Source organism: Oncorhynchus masou, chromosome 31, assembly GCF_036934945.1.
Source record: "Oncorhynchus masou masou isolate Uvic2021 chromosome 31, UVic_Omas_1.1, whole genome shotgun sequence".
NCBI classification, from domain to species: Eukaryota; Metazoa; Chordata; class Actinopteri; order Salmoniformes; family Salmonidae; genus Oncorhynchus; species Oncorhynchus masou.
The window spans coordinates 6,178,742-6,191,112 of NC_088242.1; the positions used below are offsets into that span (position 1 = coordinate 6,178,742).

The 12,371-nt window shown below is 45.7% G+C and overlaps 1 pseudogene; it reads right to left on the reverse strand.

Annotated features, from left to right (window-relative positions):
- The window catches only part of LOC135523369 (calpain-2 catalytic subunit-like), a 49,218-nt pseudogene that overhangs the window by 30,206 nt on the left and 6,641 nt on the right, over window positions 1-12,371 (reverse strand).

Sequence of the window (12,371 nt, forward strand, 5' to 3'; positions counted from 1 at the left end):
GACAGAGAGCAGCCTCTCCTCTCCTAGTGGTAGTGTTGACAGAGAGCAGCCTCTCCTCTCCTAGTGGTAGTGTTGACAGAGAGCAGCCTCTCCTCTCCTAGAGGTAGAGTTGACAGAGAGCAGCCTCTCCTCTCCTAGTGGTAGTGTTGACAGAGAGCAGCCTCTCCTCTCCTAGTGGTAGTGTTGACAGAGAGCAGCCTCTCCTCTCCTAGTGGTAGTGTTGACAGAGGGCAGCCTCTCCTCTCCTCTCCTAGTGGTAGTGTTGACAGAGAGCAGTCTCTCCTCTCCTAGTGGTAGTGTTGACAGAGATCAGCCTCTCCTCTCCTAGTGGTAGTGTTGACAGAGAGCAGCCTCTCCTATCCTAGTGGTAGTGTTGACAGAGAGCAGCCTCTCCTCTCCTAGTGGTAGTGTTGACAGAGAGCAGCCTCTCCTCTCCCAGTGGTAGTGTTGACAGAGAGCAGCCTCTAGTGGTAGTGTTCCTCTCCCAGTGGTAGTGTTGACAGAGAGCAGCCTCTCCTCTCCTAGTGGTAGTGTTGACAGAGAGCAGCCTCTCCTATCCTAGTGGTAGTGTTGACAGAGAGCAGCCTCTCCTCTCCTAGTGGTAGTGTTGACAGAGAGCAGCCTCTCCTCTCCCAGTGGTAGTGTTGACAGAGAGCAGCCTCTCCTCTCCCAGTGGTAGTGTTGACAGAGAGCAGCCTCTCCTCTCCTAGTGGTAGTGTTGACAGAGAGCAGCCTCTCCTCTCCTAGTGGTAGTGTTGACAGAGAGCAGCCTCTCCTCTCCTAGTGGTAGTGTTGACAGAGAGCAGCCTCTCCTCTCCTAGTGGTAGTGTTGACAGAGAGCAGCCTCTCCTCTCCTAGTGGTTGTGTTGACAGAGAGCAGCCTCTCATATCCTAGTGGTAGTGTTGACAGAGAGCAGCCTCTCCTCTCCTAGTGGTAGTGTTGACAGAGAGCAGCCTCTCCTCTCCTAGTGGTAGTGTTGACAGAGAGCAGCCTCTCCTCTCCTAGTGGTAGTGTTGACAGAGAGCAGCCTCTCCTCTCCTAGTGGTAGTGTTGACAGAGAGCAGCCTCTCCTCTCCTAGTGGTTGTGTTGACAGAGAGCAGCCTCTCATATCCTAGTGGTAGTGTTGACAGAGAGCAGCCTCTCCTCTCCTAGTGGTAGTGTTGACAGAGAGCAGCCTCTCCTCTCCTAGTGGTAGTGTTGACAGAGAGCAGCCTCTCCTCTCCTAGTGGTAGTGTTGACGTGAGCTGTTCAGTGTGTTGACAGTCCTTTCTACCGCGACATTTTTGAAAGATATAACATCAGCCAGACAACTTCACAAGTTTTGCTACTTTTCTCAACAACATTGATGCCCTGATTGTAGCAGGAGCTATCAACAGACTTGACACAACGCTGCCAAACAAGATGTAGCTACAAACAGAACAGAGTTTAATGGTTCAAGTCTGTGTGAAGTGTTTCTCCATGTATACAGGTCAGAGTCTAGCTACATTTTACAGATATAACTTTATCATTTGGTCAGAAAGTCATGTTTATTGCAAAACGTTAGCTTGCTGGCTCGCTAGCTAACATTACGTGTATGATCAGTGTAGTAATATAATTTGAAACAGAAATCCATTTGCATTGCTAGTTATAGCCTAATGTTAGCTAGCTAACATTGAATTTTGGAATTTTGTTTGTATTGGTAGTAGTATGAGTTGGGGGTTATGCCAGTTCATTGTTTAGCTAAACAAAAGACTCCACTTTGGACCATCAAAATAACCAGGTGTGTCTGGGGGGTGATTACGGCCATCTATTGTATTTCATGAACATATCGAGACAATTACCGTTTCGCCTTTTGTATCCTGTGCATGTGACAAATGAACATGGATTTGATTGGATACAGGGTGTGTTTACCACAGGGCCTCACGTTAATCCTTAAAGAGATGGGGGGGTGAACGATGCTGCATGGGTGTAGCCAAAGAAGAGCTTTCCAGTAGGTGTAACAGAACATTCAAGGGTCATTTTCTCAAAAGTGGGGTTACAAGTTTATCAACATTCAAAGCAGAATGACTTCCCTCATTGTTCCTCAGCTGTAGCCCATGTTTAGATTTCCCTGTTTATTATTATTTATTTATTTATTCAATTTTGCTGGTTAAAGCCAGGTTTTTCTGGTTGGTTTCCAACATCTCACAACCGAGATCCTAAATGTTTAATCTTGTGAACTAAGTTTATTTAAAATATACTATTTTGTAGCTCTGAGTCTCTACTATTATCCAATGTGTAAAAAAACACCATTTCAAATGATGCTACATAAGACCGAATCGAGGCGGCCGGCAACATTAGATTTATCTGGCCATGTGCTGCCATCCTGTTAGAAGGTAACAGATTATTTTATTTACAATGGTTAAATTGGATTTTCATTGTGTTCAATGGTGTTATTTGCCCCCTAGTGGCGCTTTCTGGTACTTAGAAAGACGACGCAAACAGGAAGTACAGAATTTGTTTTGCACGCATAGAAGCAGCTACAAACAACGCTACGGTGCAGGTCTTTGAATGTAGTTATTTCTTGTCACGCTTCAGCCTTGGAAAAATATTTGTTTGTAAGTTCGATTCAAGCATTTAGCTAATGATGATAATCTTGTTATTGATAGAATTGCTTACATATCAATGTTGGTTGCATTTACTCACAAATTGCAATGCCTTTAATGTATGTCGTTAGCTGTATTACTTTGCTCATGCGTCATGCAAACGAATTGTAAAATATACAATACTGTAGTTTTGTTACTGTTTCTAGTGTAATATGCTTTGTTATTACACATAGATGGTTATACATTAGAGTAATGAAGGGAGCCAATTACCATATGGTTAACAATTAGCTATGTGGTTTGGCATCATGCCAGATGCATGGAACCTTAGCGCGTGCTTTGTATTTATGCAACTTCAAATGTTTAATGTACAGCTACAGTATGTCGGTGTGAATTGAATACTAAAGTATATTCTTTTCTGTATTTTACAGTTTCACAACATACACGTTTTCAATATATTCATTCAAGAAAAGTCACGCCTTGGGAGTTTTATTGAAGACTTAGTTGTTAGCTATCTGTCTAGTTTTGCATGGGAACGCAACACAAGGGCAGAATAGGCCATGTAAATCCCGTAGACACACAGCACCAGTCAACAGTTTGGACAAACCAACTCATTCCAGATTTTCTTTATTTTTACTATTTTCTACATTGTAGAATAATAGTGAAGACATCAAAACTATGAAATAACACATATGGAATCATGTAGTAACCCAAAAAAAAAAGAGTTAAATATTTGAGATTCTTCACAGTAGCCACCCTTTGCCTTGATGACAGCTTTGCACGCTCTTGGCATTCTCTCAAGTGTTCATGATTCCATGTGTGTTATTTCATAGTGTTGATGTCTTTTCTATTATTCTACAATGTATAAAATAAAGTACAAACACCTTGAATGAGTAGGTATGTTAACTTTTGACTGGTACTGTGGATATTACACGTAAAACAAACTGACACACAAGGGAGGAGAGAGAGAGAGAGAGAGAGAGAGAGAGAGAGAGAGAGAGAGAGAGAGAGAGACAGAGAGAGAGAGAGAGAGACAGAGAGAGAGAGAGAGAGACAGAGAGAGAGACAGAGAGAGACAGAGAGAGAGACAGAGAGAGAGACAGAGAGAGACAGAGAGAGACAGAGAGAGAGACAGAGAGAGAGACAGAGAGAGAGACAGAGAGAGAGACAGAGAGAGACAGAGAGAGACAGAGAGAGACAGAGAGAGAGACAGAGAGAGAGACAGAGAGAGACAGAGAGAGACAGAGAGAGACAGAGAGAGACAGAGAGAGACAGAGACAGAGAGAGACAGACAGACAGAGAGAGACAGACAGAGAGAGAGAGACAGCGAGAGAGATAGACAGCGAGAGAGATAGACAGCGAGAGAGAGAGACAGCGAGAGAGAGACAGAGACAGAGAGAGACAGACAGAGAGAGAGAGAGAGAGAGAGAGACAGAGAGAGAGAGAGACAGCGAGAGACAGAGACAGAGAGAGACAGACAGAGAGAGAGAGAGAGAGAGAACAATGGAGTCACTAAACCTCAGGCTGAGGACTGTTTCACCGAGTCCAAGTCTGGAGCCCGAATCCCAGTGCGCGAGTCCTGGTCCAAGTGCTCATCTCTGAGTCACTGGGTCCACATTAACTCAACATAAAGTAATTTCCCCAGTCAGATACAGCGCAGTGGCAAGAGGAAATGTCCTTTCTTTCTGTGCCAACAAATATTTGCATTTAGTCTACTGATAATGTTACCAGGGCCACGTTTAGCTCAAAAACATTCTGCCCCCCGAGTGGTGCACCCAGTGCTTGAGGCATCACTACAGACCCGGGTTCGATCCTGGCAGTGACCGCGAGACCCATGAGGCGGCGCACGATTGGCACGGCATCGTCCAGGATGTCCTTATCCCACCGCGACTCCTTGTGGCGGAACGGGCGCCTCCACGCTGACTTTGCTCACCAGTTGGACAGTGTTTCCTCAGACACATTGGTGCGGCTGGCTCCCGGGTTAAGCGAGCAGTGTGTCAAGAAGCAGTGCGGCTTGGCAGGGTCGTGTTTCGGAGGACGCACGGCTCTCAACCTTTTCCTCTCCCAAGTCCGGACAGAAGTTGCAGCGATGGGACAAGACTGTAACTACCAATTGGGGAGAAAGAAGGGGTAAAAATACACCCACTCCAATTTCTTTTTATTGAGTGTTGCAGATAGAAATGCCATGAATAGAGCAGATGTTATTCCTTATTCAACATGAGGCAAGAGGCATATTTGTTCTACATAGCATATTTCTATCTGAAGGTTCCAAAACGTTGAGTCCTGCTGAAAGAGGCCCAGGTTGTCGGCGCTACAGCTTTCTAATGAAGTGACATGGCTGTTCAAGGTTGTGGCCTAAACAAATAGTTAACGGTCCTCAAGTAGCCCAGTTTCAGAAGGTCCTCCATATGCTTAATAAATGTAAAAAGGCACGATAGAAAGGAAGAAAACGTAGCGTCGGTATTATGGGTCATATCTTTTGAGATATTTCCACAACAGAACCTGGATCTGAAATGTAGTGGGGGAAAAGTGGGAGGGGTTAAGCGAGACTACAAATTCAAAGACTGTTTACTTTCCTATAGTCGAGGGAGAGTCAGAGACCCGATCCACTGTTATTTTACTATTAAACTTAATGCTGCTATTGTTTTACATTCCATAAAACAGCCTGTATTTTTAAACCAGGCAAAAGGGTAACTAGCAGGCTGGTGGGGACTGGTGAGCTACAGGGGCATCAAGAGTCGCCATGTGTATAAACGGAGGTGGAGCCTTTCTTCCCACACTCAGTGCTTGTCCCCCTGCAGCTCACCAGCTGATGTAGGTTGTATGTACCAGTTGTCCCCCCTGTAGCTCACCAGCTGATGTAGGTTGTATGTACCAGTTGTCCCCCCTGCAGCTCACCAGCTGATGTTGGCTGTATGTACCAGTTGTCCCCCCTGTAGCTCACCAGCTGATGTAGGTTGTATGTACCAGTTGTCCCCCCTGTAGCTCACCAGCTGATGTAGGTTGTATGTACCAGTTGTCCCCCCTGTAGCTCACCAGCTGATGTAGGTTGTATGTACCAGTTGTCCCCCTGCAGCTGCAGCTCACCAGCTGATGTAGCTCACCAGCTCACCAGCTGATGTAGGTTGTATGTACCAGTTGTCCCCCTGCAGCTCACCAGCTGATGTAGGTTGTATGTACCAGTTGTCCCCCTGCAGCTCACCAGCTGATGTAGGTTGTATGTACCAGTTGTCCCCCTGCAGCTCACCAGCTGATGTAGGTTGTATGTACCAGTTGTCCCCCTGCAGCTCACCAGCTGATGTAGGTTGTATGTACCAGTTGTCCCCCTGTAGCTCACCAGCTGATGTAGGTTGTATGTACCAGTTGTCCCCCCTGTAGCTCACCAGCTGATGTAGGTTGTATGTACCAGTTGTCCCCCTGTAGCTCACCAGCTGATGTAGGTTGTGTGTAGCTCACCCAGTTGTGCAGCTCCCAGCTGTATGTACCTCAGCTCCAGCTGATGTAGGTTGTATGTACCAGTTGTCCCCCTGCAGCTCACCAGCTGATTGTGTACCAGTTGTCCCCCCAGCTCACCAGCTGATGTAGGCTCACCAGTCCCCCCTGCAGCTCACCAGCTGATGTAGGTTGTATGTACCAGTTGTCCCCCCTGCAGCTCACCAGCTGATGTAGGTTGTATGTACCAGTTGTCCCCCCTGCAGCTCACCAGCTGATGTAGGTTGTATGTACCAGTTGTCCCCCCTGTAGCTCACCAGCTGATGTAGGTTGTATGTACCAGTTGTCCCCCCTGTAGCTCACCAGCTGATGTAGGTTGTGTGTACCAGTTGTCCCCCCTGTAGCTCACCAGCTGATGTAGGTTGTATGTACCAGTTGTCCCCCCTGTAGCTCACCAGCTGATGTTGGCTGTATGTACCAGTTGTCCCCCCTGTAGCTCACCAGCTGATGTAGGCTGTGTGTACCAGTTGTCCCCTCTGTAGCTCACCAGCTGATGTAGGTTGTGTGTACCAGTTGTCCCCCCTGCAGCTCACCAGCTGATGTTGGCTGTGTGAACCGGGTGAGACGATTCCTTCCCACTACTGAACAGAACTGTGCTGCTGCTAATATTAAATTGTGCTTTGTGACTGAAAATCTCTCCAAAAACTCTTGTCCAATCCACTTAGTAGTCAGATTTTAGTCACAGAGAAAACCGAAGTTACTTTTGTTTAGTTCTAGTTATTTCTGGGTCTATTTAGTCACTTACTCTCGTCAATTGCCACTGAAAAATATACTTTAAACAAATATTTTAGTCACTCTATTTGTTAAAGCAAATGAACACTGGCCTGCGCACCAAATTGCACGCTATTCCCTTCATAATGCACTACACTTTTTATTTATACCAGAGCCTAGTTTAAAAGTAGTGCACTATATAGGGAGGCATTTTGGGATGCAGCCTGTGACTGTAGAATGTGACACTGCCTCTACCTGGAAGTGGAAGATCCCAGCGTACTCTCCACGTCCAAAGCCTTGTCCTGCAGGAACGACCCGGGCCATCACATCTTCATTCAGGGTCAGAGAGGCGATGGCCGCCAGGAGCCAGCAGTCACCTGGAGGGGGAAACAGAGAAGAGAGACTAAGGGAGTGGAGGTCATCACTGGTCAGAGAGACGAAGGGAGTGGAGGTCATCACAGGTCAGAGAGACTAAGGGAGTGGAGGTCATCACAGGTCAGAGAGACTAAGGGAGTGGAGGTCATCACAGGTCAGAGAGACGAAGGGAGTGGAGGTCATCACAGGTCAGAGAGACTAAGGGAGTGGAGGTCATCACAGGTCAGAGAGACGAAGGGAGTGGAGGTCATCACAGGTCAGAGACACGTCAGAGAGACTAAGGGAGTGGACTCACAGGTCAGACAGAGGTCATCACAGGTCAGAGAGACTAAGGGAGTGGAGGTCATCACAGGTCAGAGACACGTGAGAGTGGAGGTCACCCATACATACATACAACCCATACACGTACAACCCCATACAACCCCACGTACAACCCATACATACATACCCATACAACCCCATACACGTACAACCCATACATACATACCCATACAACCCCATACACGTACAACCCCATACATACATACATACCCATACACGTACAACCCATACATACATACCCATACAACCCATACATACATACCCATACCCATACAACCCATACATACAACCCCATACACGTACAACCCCATACAACCCATACATACATACATACCCATACACGTACAACCCATACATACAACCCATACATACCCATACAACCCATACATACATACCCATACACGTACAACCCATACATACATACATACCCACACAACCCCATACACGTACAACCCCATACATACATACCCATACACGTACAACCCATACATACATACCCATACAACCCATACATACATACATACAACCCCATACACGTACAACCCCATACATACATACCCATACAACCCCATACACGTACAACCCATACATACATACCCACACAACCCCATACCCATACAACCCATACATACATACATACCCATACACGTACAACCCATACATACATACAACCCATACATACATACATACCCATACAACCCCATACATACATACAACCCATACATACATACCCATACAACCTCATACACGTACAACCCATACATACATACCCACACACGTACAACCCATACGTACATACCCATACAACCCCATACATGTGGTCTGCAGTTGCCAGGCCGGTTGGACGTAACGCCAAATTCTCTAAAACGAAGTTTGAGGCGGCTTATGGTTGAAAAATGAACATTCAATTCTCTGGGAACGGTTCAATGGGATGCTCCCTCAAAACTTGAGACATCTGTGGCATTGTATTGTGTGACAAAACTGCACATTTTAGAGTGGCCGTTTATTGTCCCAAGCACAAGGTGCACCTGTGTAATGATCATGCTGTTTAATCAGCTATTTGATGTGCCACACCTGTCAGGTGGATGGATTATCTTGGCGAAGGAGAAATGCTCACTAATAGGGATGTAAAACCAACATTTGAGAGAAATCAGCTTTTTGTGCGTATGGAACATTTCTGGGATCTTTTATTTCAGCTCATGAAACCAACATTTTACATGTTCCATTTTATATTTTAGTTCATTCTAATAACTGTACACACAACCAGTGAAAGCCACCCTACAAAACACACACAACAGTTCCCTACACAGCCCAGTTCAGTTCCACAGAAGATATTCACCTTAAAAAGAGAACAGCTGACCTCAGCCCAGTTCAGTTCCACAGAAGATATTCACCTTAAAAAGAGAACAGCTGACCTCAGCCCAGTTCAGTCTCAGCATGTTGTTTGGACCGTGCACTCGTCAGTACTGGGACTTGCTATGTCACGCATTTGTGGACACGATTTCTCCAGAAACCAAATGTTTTGTCTTTAGTTACAGTAAATTAGTATGTCTACTGGGTTGATCAACAATCAGAAAAGGGAAGGAGTATTGACAGCTATAAATGAGTGTTCCTCCTATTACAACAATACGTTGTTATAAAGACAACTTGTATGAGACCCTGCATGGGACTAATGTGACCCAGATTGCAGACCCAGAGCTTTGCAAAATATGTGTTATGCAGAGAGTGTGTGTGTGTGTGTCTAAACATGTGTTATGCAAAATATATCTGGCACAGTGTGTTTAAAGAGCCACGCCTGAAATGATGGAAACATCCTGCTCTGAATGGGCATCATCACCAGCCTGGAAAAACCGGAACTTCAATGTCTATGGTGAGATTTGACCAAAAGTCACACTATTGGATATGCTGTCAGAACAGTAACACAGAACCCTGAGAACTGACATATCCTGGAAACAAACACAGAACCCTGAGAACTGACATATCCTGGAAACAAACAAAGAACCCTGAGAACTGACATATCCTGGAAACAAACACAGAACCCTGAGAACTGATATATCCTGGAAACAAACACAGAACCCTGAGAACTGATATATCCTGGAAACAAACACAGAACACTGAGAACTAATATATCCTGGAAACAAACACAGAACACTGAGAACTGACATATCCTGGAAACAAACACAGAACCCTGAGAACTGATATATCCTGGAAACAAACACAGAACCCTGAGAACTGACATATCCTGGAAACAAGCACAGAACCCTGAGAACTGACATATCCTGGAAACAAACACAGAACCCTGAGAACTGATATATCCTGGAAACAAACACAGAACCCTGAGAACTGATATATCCTGGAAACAAACACAGAACCCTGAGAACTAATATATCCTGGAAACAAACACAGAACCCTGAGAACTGACATATCCTGGAAACAAACACAGAACCCTGAGAACTGATATATCCTGGAAACAAGCACAGAACCCTGAGAACTGACATATACTGGAAACAAGCACAGAACCCTGAGAACTGACATATACTGGAAACAAACACAGAACCCTGAGAACTGATATATCCTGGAAACAAACACAGAACCCTGAGAACTGACATATCCTGGAAACAAACACAGAACCCTGAGAACTGACATATCCTGGAAACAAACACAGAACCCTGAGAACTGACATATCCTGGAAACAAACACAGAACCCTGAGAACTGATATATCCTGGAAACAAACACAGAACCCTGAGAACTGACATATCCTGGAAACAAACACAGAACCCTGAGAACTGACATATACTGGAAACAAACACATAACCCTGAGAACTGACATATCCTGGAAACAAACACAGAACTGTTATATCCTGGAAACAAACACAGAACTGACATATCCTGGAAACAAACACAGAACTGACATATCCTGGAAACAAACACAGAACTGTTATATCCTGGAAACAAACACAGAACTGTTATATCCTGGAAACAAACACAGAACTGACATATCCTGGAAACAAACACAGAACACTGAGAACTGACATATCCTGGAAACAAACACAGAACCCTGAGAACTGACATATCCTGGAAACAAACACAGAACTGTTATATCCTGGAAACAAACACAGAACTGACATATCCTGGGAAACAAACACAGAACACTGAGAACTGACATATCCTGGAAACAAACACAGAACCCTGAGAACTGACATATACTGGAAACAAACACAGAACCCTGAGAACTGACATATACTGGAAACAAACACATAACCCTGAGAACTGACATATCCTGGAAACAAACACAGAACTGTTATATCCTGGAAACAAACACAGAACTGACATATCCTGGAAACAAACACAGAACCCTGAGAACTGATATATCCTGGAAACAAACACAGAACCCTGAGAACTGATATATCCTGGAAACAAACACAGAACCCTGAGAACTGACATATCCTGGAAACAAACACAGCAGACAGCCTAGCAGTTAAGAGCATTGGGCCAGTACACTAGTCTACCCTGCTGGGTCAATGACAGGACAGTACACTAGTCCACCCTGCTGGGTTAATGACAGTACACTAGTCTACCCTGCTGGGTTAATGACAGGCCAGTACACTAGTCTACCCTGCTGGGTTAATGACAGTACACTAGTCCACCCTGCTGGGTTAATGACAGTACACTAGTCCACCCTGCTGGGTTAATGACAGTACACTAGTCCACCCTGCTGGGTTAATGACAGTACACTAGTCCACCCTGCTGGGTTAATGACAGTACACTAGTCCACCCTGCAGGGTTAATGACAGTACACTAGTCCACCCTGCTGGGTTAATGACAGTACACTAGTCCACCCTGCTGGGTTAATGACAGTACACTAGTCACCCTGTTGGGTTAATGACAGTACACTAGTCCACCCTGCTGGGTTAATGACAGTACACTAGTCCACCCTGCTGAGTTAATGACAGTACACTAGTCCACCCTGCTGGGTTAATGACAGTACACCAGTCTATCCTGCTGGGTTAATGACAGGCCAGTACACTAGTCCACCCTGCTGGGTTAATGACAGTACACTAGTCCACCCTGCTGGGTTAATGATGACAGTACACTAGTCTACCCTGCTGGGTTAATGACAGTACACTAGTCCACCCTGCTGGGTTAATGACAGTACACTAGTCCACCCTGTTGGGTTAATGACAGTACACTAGTCCACCCTGCTGAGTTAATGACAGTACACTAGTCCACCCTGCTGGGTTAATGACAGTACACTAGTCTACCCTGCTGGGTTAATGACAGGCCAGTACACAAGTCTACCCTGCTGGGTTAATGACAGGCCAGGACACTAGTCTACCCTGCTGGGTTAATGACAGGCCAGTACACTAGTCTACCCTGCTGGGTTAATGACAGTACACTAGTCTACCCTGCTGGGTTAATGACAGGCCAGCACACCAGTCTACCCTGCTGGGTTAATGACAGTACACTAGTCCACCCTGCTGGGTTAATGATAGGCCAGTACACTAGTCCACTAGTCTACCCTGCTGGGTTAATGACAGTACACTAGTCTACCCTGCTGGGTTAATGACAGGCCAGCACACCAGTCTACCCTGCTGGGTTAATGACAGTACACTAGTCTACCCTGCTGGGTTAATGACAGGCCAGCACACCAGTCTACCCTGCTGGGTTAATGACAGTACACTAGTCTACCCTGCTGGGTTAATGACAGTACACTAGTCTACCCTGCTGGGTTAATGACAGGCCAGCACACCAGTCTACCCTGCTGGGTTAATGACAGTACACTAGTCCACCCTGCTGGGTTAATGACAGCCACACACCAGTCCACCCTGCAGGGTTAATGACAGTACACTAGTCCACCCTGCTGGGTTAATGACAGTACACTAGTCCACCCTGTTGGGTTAATGACAG